At 43.5% G+C, this 13,099-nt stretch overlaps 1 long non-coding RNA gene across 1 annotated transcript; it reads left to right on the top strand.

Moving 5' to 3' along the window:
- Positions 1–7,825: 7,825 nt before the first annotated feature.
- LOC132342943 (uncharacterized) lies at positions 7,826–10,076 on the top strand. The gene is made up of 2 exons (XR_009491496.1): positions 7,826–8,018; positions 9,470–10,076. It is a non-coding gene; the product is annotated as an uncharacterized lncRNA (long non-coding RNA).
- Positions 10,077–13,099: the final 3,023 nt, after the last annotated feature.

Genomic DNA, 13,099 nt, shown 5'->3' with positions numbered 1-13,099 from the left:
TCGGATGGTAAAGAATCTGCCTGCAATGCAGAAGACCTCAGGGTTTGATCCCTGAGTCGGGAACATCTCCTGGAGAAGGAAATGGCTACCCAGTCCAGTATTCTTGCCTGGAGAATTTCATGGACAGAGGAGCCTGGTGGGCTACAGTCCATGGGGTTACAAAGGGTCAGACACAACTGAGCGACTAACACATACACACACACAGTAACCTGCAATAACCTTATACACAGTAGGTTTTGAGAATTTGGGGGCCCAATAAATAAAATATTATTCTCCCTCTGTGTCAAAGCTAACTGAGAAAAGACATCCCACTTGTATGGTGGAGAACTATAAGCTTTATTACTGATAAAAACTAGATTGGAAAATAGGACCAAATAACTGATATCGTAGCTCTAAAATAGTATATTTACCATCTACCTGTTGTGGAAGAGCTAGACAAAGTCAAGTCTTCTCCGCTGGGCCAGGCCTGACACTGGTGGTGGAGAGCCAGATCTGAATGACAGATCCACTGATCACACAACCCAGGTTCTTCTCCCAACCCTCCAAGGTGAGAAGTGAGTGACAAGGCAGAGACCTGGGGTATTTGTCTTGTTGAAGTCCCTCCACATGAAAACCTGAGGACTGGCTTTGATGAAACTGTGAAATCTAAAAGAAGAGTCTGTCTTCAACTAACAGACAACCAGATTAACCAGATTTATAGAACAAAGAATAGAAGAAAAATGATTTAATATAAAGAAATTAAGAGAGGTACATGAAGGTAATAATAATGATAGGGCTGGGGCAATATATGATGAATTTTACAATGATTAGGACACTGTTCCAAGCCTATTTCTTGTATTAACTCAGTTATCATACCAATAGCTCTAGGAAGCATGTACTAATATTACCTCCCCTTTACAGACAAAGAAACTGGATGTAAAGAGCTTTGAAAATTCATACAAGTTCACATAGCTAGTAGTGGTAAAGCTGGAATTCAAACACAGTTTCCCTTTAGAATCCAACTATTTATAAACTGAAAAATATTAATGACCCTTTTTATATTGCTGTACTGCCTAAACTTCCCCAACTCACACTTCCCTTTCCTAGCCCTAGCAATGTCAATAACTCGGTTTCTCTTTGTCGTAATTAGATTATCATTGGTTTGGTGGTCTGCAAGTGAAGAATATGTGTTATTGTGTGATCAAACCATTGCATCAATAAAGAAACCCCAGATTGCTTTCCCAGAATCTAGATGTCTTTCTGCAAGGAGCAAAGGGCATCCTAAAGTCGTTCCACCTTTTTCTGCCCTAGTTTTCCATCATAAAATGTAGATAAACTCTCTTGTCAGGAGATACCTCTTCTTCTCCCTCACTCCCATTCCTCAACACATTCATGTATTGGGTTTTTAGAAGTACAGTTTACGACTCAGATACTTTGCTTAGCTAAGAAAATATGAGAGACTGTGTGGCATGAAGGCACTAGCCTGGGAATGAAAAATTCCTTGCTGATTAACTGCAGACCTGACAGACTCGACTGTCTCTTGGGACGTGCTGAGTTAGCACTACTCGAGATCAGTGTGCTATGGAGAGAAGTTGGTACACACAGCACCCAGTTACTGAGGACGATTGCCTCCTATGATGCTACCAGTATGAAACTCCAGGAAGACACTGACACACAAGTCTAACACCATTTAACAAACTCTGCCTGGCCTTACTGCAAGCAGGGATGTGATTGCCTCCACTTGAAAGTCCCAGAATACCCTGGGGTGCCTGGGTAGAATGGGGTGGGGAGGAGAAGCAGGATCAGGTGGAGAGAGCAGCACACCTGACTGATTTTTATAATGCCACAGTCATTCCACTGCTTTTTTTTTTTTTTAATTTCAGGAATGTACTTTTATTTTATTAGCACTGTATTTGGTTGTATTTGTTTTTAAATGATAGTATTCTCTAAGCCCATAAAATAGAGAATATCCCTGTCTGCTGTATTGAATTTGACAATTCTATTCAAATAAACTGGGAAGTATTTTAATACTCCTTAATTTACATTCACCATTTTGAATTGTCAAGGAAAACTTCTCTCTGATTCAAGTCAGCCAAAAATTTAATCAATCCAGTAATTAGACTTCTTGTTTTGTTCCGTCACTCAGTCATGTCCAGCTCTTTGCGACCCCATGGACTGCAGCACGTCAGGCTTCCCTGTACTTCTCCATCTCCAGGGGTTTGCTCAAACTTACGTCCACTGAATAGGTGATGCCATCCAGCCATCTCGTCCCCTTCTCCTTCTACCTTCAATCTTTCTCAGCATCAGGATCTTTTCCAATGAATTGGTTTTTTGCATCAGGTGGCCAAAGTTCTGGAAAACTTTACGACACCAGTCCTTCCAATGAGTATCCAGGATTAATTTCCTTTAGGATTGACTGGTTTGATCTCCTTGCTGTCCAGGGGACTTTCAAAAGTCATCTCCAACACCACAGTTTGAAAGCATCAATTCTCCAGGACTCAGTCTTTTTTATGGTTCAGCTCTCACATCCATACATGAATGTCTTTGGGTTTCCGGGGTGGTTCTGCTTCACGTATTCTTCATTCTCCTCTTGGAGCCAGTAGCTAGTCCGAGTATATTCTTCTCATGTTGATAGCAAAGAGGTAGAGAGACAGCTTGGAATTTAAGTCATTTTGGTTTCCCATCACCGTGAAACTTCACCTTGCAGTCTGAGAAACTCGTCTCCGAAAAGTTCTCACCCGTCCGTGGTGCAGGTCTCACAAAAAGACGACAGTCCATTTCATTGCATTTTGATGGCCGCTTTAATGAAAAGCAAGGTTTAAGTTATCTTCGTAATGTGGACACAAACTGGGTAGAAACTGATATGCCCTAACATCCTTAAACTTTTTTTGTGTGTGTGTTCATGCTCAGTCATGTCTGACTCTTTGTGACCCCGTGGACTATAGCCCACCAAGCTCCGCTGTGCATGGAATTTTCCAGGCAAGAATACTGTGGTGAGTTGTCATTTTCTCCTCCAGGGGATCTTCCCAACTCAGGAATCAAACCCGTGTCTCTTGCATTGGCAGGTGGATTCTTTACCACTGTGCCACCTAGGAAGCCAACATCTTTCAACAGCCCATCCTAAACCATAGTCAAGGCCTTGGACACCCTTTAGGTTAGGAAGAGGCACAGTTTCATTTAACTACTCAGGGAATGTCTCTGTGTCTGCCTCTGACCCTCCACACTTTGTACCACTGGTTTTGTTTTGGTCAATACGGTGTCATTAGTATTTACAGTATTTATTGAGCAAAGAAGGCCTCTCCATAAAATAACACAGTGCCTAATTTCATGAATTCAGCAGCCTAGTCTAGAGTAGAGGAGAATGCACATTCCTGTACCTCATAGTCAGTGCTGTACTGGTGTTTATTATTATTTCCTATTGTTCTTGCCTAGTCAGAGAATTCAGCTCTGCTTGTTCCTCTTAGATTCATATCTTGTTTGAACTATGACTTTGCTTCCTATCACTTACTTATAGCACCCTGAACTCCAGTGTCTCACCATCTCTCTCTCTCTGTCTCTCAAATACATACACACACACACCTCCTTAAGGATCAGAGCTCGGGTTCAGTGCCTCAGATTTAAATGGATACTTCTCAGCCTTTAGATTGATGAAATTATGCCTTAGTTCCAACTGAAAAAGAAAATTTTCTGTCCTGCCCTGGAAAAATTGTCTGTGCTCAAAAGGATAATAGCATGGGGCTATCTGCTAAAAGGGCTTCCCTGGTAGCTCAGCTGGTAAAGAATCCATCCACAATGCAGGGGACCAGGGTTCAATTACTGGGTCAAGAAGATCCCCTGGAGACAGGATAGGCTACCCACTCCAGTATTCTTGCCTAGAATCCCCAGAGACAGAGGAGCCTGGTGAGCTACAGTCCATGGAGTCACAAAGAGTCGGACACGACTGAGCGACTAAGCATAGCACACAGCATCTGCTAAAAACATATTGGTACATGATTAAGACTAATTACTTGAAATTTTATTTCTGTGTAAAATGTGAGTGGTGAATGAGCAATTGTTCTGGGGAGGGACTGTATACATCTTTCCAGTCAGCAGGATGTTGTTCAAATGTGTTTCTAAAGAACACGAGTTACAATGATTTCACACTTTCCAAAAAGGATTATAATTCCTGTTTTGAAGTCGGTGGAAGCTCAAATGCTTCTGACTGTGTCAGATCTGACTGGAAACAGTGCCCTTAAGTGAATGAATCAGTGAATAAGTCATTTATTGATACTGACATGACGAGGGGCACCCAGCTAGACCCCGCCTTCTAGCAGCTTGCTGGGTAACAGGGAAACAAATTCATTGACGATGAACAACATCATTGCCACTAAAAAACAGTCTGAATTATATCCAGTGTGTAGGATCACCCAGTACTGCTAAAATTTTCTAAACTGGAGTGTGGAACAATTACTGGTGCCCTTTAACCTCCAAGGGAGTTTCATATCTAATACCAAAGCAAGGGTATGTTTCTCAGGGTTCCCACTGTGTATAATACAGTAGCATTTCAACAGTGCCTACAACACCTGGCAAGATAAAATAATGGGTAGTGTAGTAACCATTTTTATCCTGGCTATCCACATCTATTTACCCTACTTCTGGTTGCTGCTGCTGCTGCTAAGTCACTTCAGTCGTGTCCGACTCTGTGCGACCCCATAGACAGCAGCCCACCAGGCTCCTCTGTCCCTGGGATTCTCCAGGCAAGAATACTGGAGTAGGTTGCCATTTCCTTCTCCAATGCATGAAAGTGAAAAGTGAAACTGAAGTTACTCAGTCGTGTCCGACTCTTAGCGACCCCATGGACTGGAGCCTACCAGGCTCTTCCGTCCATGGGATTTTCCAGGCAAGAGTACTGGAGTGGGGTGCCACTGCCTTCTCCAACTTCTGGTTAACAGCCCACAATTTATGTTAGGGGATTAACCACTCCTCCCCTCTTAGTCCATGTGGCTCCTCTGGAGCTCATTCCACTTTTAACTCTGGAGGTGTTACATGACCCAGACTTGGCCTGAGCCAAGTTACTAATCCACAGGCAGGTTGGTCATGCTAATGAGCCTCTGGGACTTTTGTTGAAGCCACATCTAGGTGGTAGACTTCTTCCCTGCTGGACTCTAACTAGTCGTGTTGTGAGACTGGGGCTGCTGCTGCTCTCTTGTCACCAAGAGGAGACTTAAACTGTAGCATGAGCACGTAGCACATGAATCTTCATATGGAGACTACAAAGACAAGACCCAAGAACTTCCTACCTCCAAGGTTCTCAGTTATGCAAGCCAGTAAATTCCTTTCTTATTTAGTCTTTGAGAGTTTTGTGTGTTTTGGTTTTACCTAATGCAACTGGCAAGTGTGGTTTATTTTATCTTAGGCAAACAGCGGCTGATTCAGGAGCTAGTCCTTAAGGAAACTCCCTTGGTCTCACATCCATTGAGTCAGTGCTGTTTCTTATCCAGAACACATGACTCACATAGCTGCAGCCAAGGTTGTTGCACCCCATGAGAGGAAATTTTCAAGTCAGATTTTCTTTACCACTCACTTGACCTTGGAAGTTCCCCACAAGCAAGTACGAGTGGGATTCTATCACCTTCTCCCACCACCCCTCCTCATGGTACTGCCCCTCACTGGCTGTGCGACCTTGGAAAACCCTCTCCTTGCTTCCTCCCACCTCTCTTCTCTCACTGCTACGTCTGCTAGGGTCTCTAGTGCACTGATCATTGAGAAAGGGTCTTGCCTTCCCACGAAAAGTGTGAGCATCATATTCTAACATGCTGTTCTGTGGACAAGCAGTAATTGTTAACATATGTTGAATGCACATCAGAAGACATTACTGATAAAAGTTTTACTTAGATTATCTCACATAATCATTTCAACAACCTTGACCTGTCAGTTTATTATTTCCACTTTACTGGTTGGGAAATGGAGGCATAGATCAGTTAAATAAATTTCCCAAGGTCACACAGCCAGTAAGTATAAAATGGGAAGGAATATTACATTCTCTTGTGATTCTTGGCAATGCCTTTCTGGCCTCCATTCAGATATTGATAATTTATGTATGTCACAGGACTGGAAGAAAATGTGGAAGAAGGAGCTCAGGATAAGGCAGAGACAAGATGATTCAGTTAAGTAAAGATAAAGTAAAAGAATATGTGTAAAAATCTATCTTGGCGGAAAAGAACAGAATAGTAATGTATAGTTACAAGGAAACTGATGTCTTCCAATTTGTAATTGTTCATAGACTATTCTGGAAAGACCAAACCTTATCTTGTTATGTACTCGATCAGCTTTATTTACCGTCACCATGACCTTACATGGGAGAAGGCAATGGCACCCCCACTCCAGTACTGTTGCCCGGAAAATCCCTTGGATGGAGGAGCCTGGTAGGCTGCAGTCCATGGGGTCGCTAAGAGTCAGACACAACTGAGCGACTTCACTTTCACTTTCCACTTTCATGCATTGGAGAAGGAAATGGTAACCCACTCCAGTGTTCTTGCCTGGAGAATCCCATGGACGGAGAAGCCTGGTAGGCTGCAGTCCATGGGGTCGCACAGAGTCGGACACGACTGAAGCGACTTAGCAGCAGCAGCAGCAACAGCAGCATGATCTTACATATTTATTTCAGCTTGGCAAATGTTTATTGATTGTTTATTGTGCACCACGCTGGGCATGGGGATACAAAGCCTGCCAAAAAAAGAGTTAGCGTGCCTGCCTTAATGGAGCTACAGTATCAATCTATGTACTGCACACATAGGTATTAGCTTACAACTGAGGTAAGGGCTTCAAAAGAGAGACAGATGGCCACATCTATGAGAGCTGAGGATGGGAGAAGTGGTCAGTGAAGGAGGCCAAGCAAAGGAGAAAGAAAAAAGGTCCATGTTCGGAGGACATTTGTTCAGGCCCTTAGTTCTTACATTGTTTCAGTTGAGACACTCCCCGCCATGATTTTCTTTCTTATTCTTAACTTCTCAACGCTTTTCTGACCTTTGCCCTGAATATCCCCACTCTCCCAAAAGCACACACACAGTGCCTGCTTTTCCATACTCTTTCCCAAGCTTTGAGTCTCCTACCTTGGTCCCAATCACAATGCATTCCTTGATGTCTTTGTCTCATTCCCCAAGGCTTGTTCTATTGTAAAGTCATACGGTTATGTTTTAAAATCACTGTAGAGATGTGGTACTGCCTAACCAATGTCTGCCAGTCTCTTCTTCTTTAGTACTAGAATTTTTACTTATTTGATTTATTAATGTGCCTACTTGAAAATACTGTATTTTTTAACCTCCCTTGAAGCTAGATACGGCCATATGACTAAGTTCTGGCAAATGAGATATAAGCAGAAACGTTACAAGAAAGCATCCAGAAAACTTCCTGAAACGGCAGCTAATGTTGGGAGACTTCCTTGGCAGTCCAGTAGTTAAGACTCTGCACTTCCACCGCAGAGGGCACAGGTTGGATCCCTGATCCAGGGACAAAATTCCCGAATGCCTCCTGCGTCTGGCCAAAAAAATTTTTTTAAAGGAAAGGCCGCAAGTGTGGGCTGTTTGCTTCTCTGTCTTTTATATCCCTTTCTCTCTTCACCAGATTATTGATACATTAAGTAACATTTTTGAAAAAAACACACTCCCTCTTCTCAATACTCTACTTAGAACACTTAACGCTTGTAACACCAGATGTGTGGGTTTTTCACATGCTAAACAGTTCCGTGATACTGTAATAGAGTACGGCCATGTGCAGCCCTTAGCACACTGCCTTTGCTGTGCACCATCACCCACCACCCTGTTACTAGGCAACTGTTACCATGGGACCATTAGTGGTCCTGCTCAGCCATTGGTCAGCACTGCAGTGGGCTCCTCCCCCAAGCAAGCAACTCTCAATGAGCAGCGGTTGGTGATCCTGCTCAACCATTGATTGGCGCCATAGTGGGCCCCTTCCCCAAAATAGCAACTGTCAAGGAGACACCGTTTGTGGCTCATTCAGCCAACTCTCAGAGGAGTGGTGGTCGCCAGGCAGAGAATGAGGTAAGAGGGAGATCCTGGCCTTCTCCCCAGGACCCTCCCCCTCAACTAGCCTCGGGCGGAGGATCCCAGGGAACAGACTGGAGTCTGTGTCCTATAGGGCTCCTCCGCCCTCGCCAAGGCCACCTACTGGACGGGCCCAGGCCTTGAGGCAGAGGTGAACCTCTCCGCCATCCCTGTCTCTGCGACTTCATGACAGCAGCAGTCCACCTGGGTCGCAGTCTGTGGAACCTGCCCCCAGTGTTTGGGCGGCCTGAGGAGCCTGCGGGCCAGTTGGGTCCTGGGCACCCGGCTCCTTCAGTGATGATGGCTGGGCAGAGTCTGGGGAACTTGCCCTTTCTTATTAGAACAAAATAACATCTATTTGGTGGAGAATCACAGGAACAGCATTACCTGACTATGACCTGACCTCAAGAACAAAGGATCTGACACTTAGAAGCTTACAACAACTAACCATGCTCCACGCTCACATTTCCTAGGAAAGGGCTTTGCTGAGAGCTCTCCGGGAGTTTGGGGTTTTTAAGGGAGGAGCCACCCATCTCCTTGTAAACCTTTCTTTGTAAAGGTTGCTGCTACTGCTAAGTCACTTCAGTCGTGTCCGACACTGTGCGACCCCTGAGATGGCAGCCTACCAGGCACTGCCGTCACTGGGATTCTCCAGGCAAAAACACTGGAGTGGGTTGCCATTTCCTTCTCCAATGCGTGAAAAGTGAAAGTGAAGTTGCTCAGTCATGTCCGACCCTTCGCGACCCCATGGACTGCAGCCTACCAGGCTCCTCCGTCCATGGGATTTTCCAGGCAAGAGTACTAGAGTGGGTTGCCATTGCCTTGGCCCTCAGTAAACCCTTCTCTGTTCTAAACTCCGATGTTTTGGTATCGCTGGCCTCACTGTGCCATGAGCACGTGGACTTACATTTCAGTAACAATCACCAGCTGCGTGTCTTAAATGTAACTCAATTCTGACACTGTCTACCTGGAGATAGTGTCACATCCCACAAGTTAAAGGTTCAGTCCCACCAAACTGCTCACCCACTCCCCACCCCTCCACCTCCCCTGCTGCCAGTCAGAAGCCCATTTTGTCACCATCTGTGCTCTGACAGAGGCTATAAATGACATGTTCCCACAGCTCATTTCATGGGTTCAGTTAATTTCTAGAGTGATTCACAGAAGTCAAACAGTGTACTACTGGATTACCAGTTTATTATAAAAGGAAACATCCCAGGAACAACCAGATGGAAGAGATACACAGAGCAGATATATGGGAAGAGGGACAGAGCTTCCATGCCTTCTCTAGAAAACACCTCTGTCCCAGCACCTAGGCAGGGTTGGTTACCCTGGCAACCAGCCTGCATCTTTAGGAGCTTTCTGAAGTCACCTTGTTAACACAAACAGATGTGGTTGAAAGGTGTTTGCTATGAATAACAAAAGATACTTTTATCTCTCTGATCACTTAGGAAATTCCAAAGGTTTAGGGGCTCTGTGCCAGAAACCAGGATGAAGACCAAATATATATACTTCTTATTATGAATCACAGCACCACGTGGTGGTGTAAGCTGGAGCAGCTATTTTGACCCTTGAGATGATCTTGGAATGAAAGTCACTAAGAGATAGCCAACAAGAAAAAAGGAGGCTGAATTTTTGAGGCTGCTTTGGAGCAACATTGCCATCACGAACTTAGGTTGTGAAGCTCCCTAAGAAAGAACACTTTGCTCTTGTTTAAGTCACTGTTGTTTTACACATCTGTTAAACTTCTAGCAACACCCCGTCCAAAGAGAACATGTCATTAGCATGCACCTTTCTGCTGTTCTTTACATTTGCTTCCTGCCTGGGATGTGGACGCCAGAGCCAAAGCATTGGCAACTGTTTTAGCCAACTTTGAAGACGATAAATAGAAAGAGATGGCGGTGCCTGAAATGACTGGATCTGCCTTCCCAGCTCTGGACTTATTTTCTATGAGAAAAATACAAACTTCTCTCTTGCTGGAACACTAGCATTTCAGTTCTTTGGTACCAGCAGATGAATCCAATTTATAACTGGTAAAATCTGTAATTCTGTAAAGAATCTCCTGTATCCACTTAAGACAGCAAAAGTTTTTTTTTTTTTTGGCAGTTTTATAACTTTATTTTATAGTTGGCTGTTAGTCCTCATCCATACTGGCTGTAGATTTTGACCGTGGTGATGGGGACTTAGGTAGCCAACATATACAGCTTGCTTGTTTGGCAAATCTTCATCCTCATTATGCTTCCTGGACAACCACACATGGAAATGGTATGGGACATTCCTATTCCTTTGGCTCAGACAGCTTTGTTGAGCCTGGTATGAAAATGCACATCTAGAGTTCCCATCTCCTTCGTGGCAGATTTCCAGATTTCTTTGAGTTCCTGAGGGCCAGGCTGCTTAGCCCACTTCATGTATGTCAAATGGTTGTCCTCATGAAGTGTCAATAGGCTGGACATCAATCCCTGACAGCAGCCAGTCAGTAGGTGCTTACATTATTCAGGTTCTGCGGTCGTTGGCTCTCTTCTTCTCCCTAACTATTCCAGCAATCCTGACAAAACAGGTGGTTTATAGGGGACTACCACAAACTAAACAATGATGGCAACTGAGAGTTTGCTCAGGTTAACTGTTCCAGGGGACTGTCAATAAGCAGATTACAGAAACACTGTTACTCTGTGCCACATCCAGGTCATGGAGCTAGATATTTCCATATCAAGCTTTTCTTAGGAGGTTTGTTGGACTGGACATTTAACAAATACTTCTTTGTTTTCCAGTAATACAGTTTCCAGTACAAGGGCCTATAAAGGTTATTGTTAATGACAAATTCATCATTTTGCCCTTCTCGTAGATTAGCATTACTTTGCAGGTATTTATCTCTGCATTCCCAGGATCTCAATGCAGCTATACTCATATTGTTTTTTCCCCACTTTTCGTTATGTCTCATGAAAGTCATTTCATGCATAAAGTGCTTAAAATGTTAGTGAACACAAAGAAGGACAGACTAAGAATTACATGGTTGGTGCCAGGTGGTAAATTGTAATGAAATGAACATGCTATATCTGTCCTTCTAACTAATCCTGATTACAGGGCAGATTGTCTCTCCTCTCCTACAAATATGCCAGATCCTTTGAAAAGATGTTTATAAAATATGAATTATGCAACTGGGGATTTAAGTGATCTTACACAGCTCACAAGGACTGATCTTGTGTTTTCCGCTTTTTGTGTTTTCAGTGTGTGATTTGATTTTAGTTTTTGTCAGGCAACCAGAACCTGCAAGGTTTAAGGGCACTGACTTAAGCTGGGCTGTCTATTTACTGCTGGACACGCTCAGTAACAGCACTAAGCTGATCACACAGATAAGCAGTTCTGGAAGAGTTTCCGCAGTTAGTCAGCCAACAAGAGAATGCAGTTTGGTCATCCTTTCAGGCCATAATTACATTCTATTCCAGTGACCAGTGGTAATTAATTGTACTTTGTGCCCAGTGTAAAAATAAACACGTACAAGGAAAAGCACAGTGTCTGGTAAGTGGCCTGGGCATTCTTGGAACTCAGGCTAGTTTCTTTGAATGGTGTAAAGGAAGTGGAAGCCTCACTTTCCTCCCAGAATAATATCGAGTTGTAACATGCAGCTGACCTGTAATAGCTCCCTCCCCCAACCCCAAAATAGCCTTCAATTTCTGTAACCTTTGATAACAAAAACAGAAGCTTTACAAGGTAAAGCATTAACATGGCTTATATTCTCTCAAAAAAGCATGTGAGTTGTACAGGCCTGCACAAAGCTTCCCTGAAATGAGCCTTTTGGAAGAAAGGTAAATAAATGTGCAGACCATTTCAGATACACTGTAGAAAGTTAGACTAAAAGAGCTAGAAGAAACAGTTTAATTTGATCTTTTATTTCTTAATAGAGACACTGACTGCAAGGACCTGCATAAGGCTAGTGGCAGAGCTTGGACACAAACCACAGCTTCTGAAAGTTAATCAAGAGCTCTTTATACAGTGGAAAACAGCCTCATAGCAGGGAATGAGGAATAATTAAGTTTTCTACAGTCTAGAACTCTAGAATCTGAAATCCAGGGAAATTCAAAAGCAGTTTTCTGTTTTCTTTAGAGCTAGACTTTTCATTTCTTCCTTAATTCAGACATTTTCATGCAGCTAATGGAAACAAGACTGCAGTCTTTTGGGTTTTTTTCTTGTTGCCTCATTTAAAGTATTCTACACTTTAGCCATCATGGTACATCAAGGCAGCCCAAGGCCTGCCCTTCTTTGTTAAAAAGAAAAATGAATACAAATTAGCACCAATCTAAAACTTAACCTTTGTTATAATCAGAAAGACTGAAAGAAACTGGAGGTGGGTAAAATTTTTACTGTGATTCACTTAGATAACACTTCAAATAACCTCTTTAACCATTGGCTTGTTGGGAGAAAACTACTACAATGAATGCATTTACTTATTACCATTAATACTTAAAATTAAGAGTCATTTAGTTGTTCAGTCACCAAGTCATGTCCGATTCTTTGTGATCCCATGGACTGCAGCACTCCAGGCTTGCCGGTTCTTTACTGTGTACTGAAGTTTGCTCAAATTCATGTCCATTGAGTCGGTGACACTGTTTAACCATCTCATCCTCTGCTGCCCTCTTGTCCTTTTGTCTTCTATAATTCCCAGTGTCAGTTGTTCACTCGCTCAGTCGTGTCTGACTCTTTGCAACCCCCACGGACTGCAGCATGCCAGGTTTCCCTGTCCTTCACTATCTCCCGGAGCTCGCTCAAACTCATGTCCATCGAGTCAGTGATGCCATCCAACCATCTCATCCTCTGTTGCCTCCTTCTCCTCCGGCCCTCAATCTTTCTCAGCTTCAGGGTCTTGTCCAGTGAGTCAGATCTTCGCAACAGGTGGCCAAAGTATTGGAGCTTCAGCTTTAGCATCAATCCTTCCAATGAATATTCAGGATTGATTTCTTATAAGATTGACTGGCTTGATGTCCTCGCAGTCCAAGGCACTCTCAAATGTCTTCTCCAGCATCATACTTCCAAAGCATCAATTCTTTGGTGCTCAGCTGTCTTTATGGTCCAACTCTCACATCCAT

The sequence above is a fragment of the Bos taurus genome, chromosome 2 (assembly GCF_002263795.3).
Source record: "Bos taurus isolate L1 Dominette 01449 registration number 42190680 breed Hereford chromosome 2, ARS-UCD2.0, whole genome shotgun sequence".
Classification (NCBI taxonomy): Eukaryota; Metazoa; Chordata; class Mammalia; order Artiodactyla; family Bovidae; genus Bos; species Bos taurus.
The sequence above is the reverse complement of the archived record's forward strand: the minus strand, read 5'-3'. Positions and strand labels throughout refer to the sequence as shown.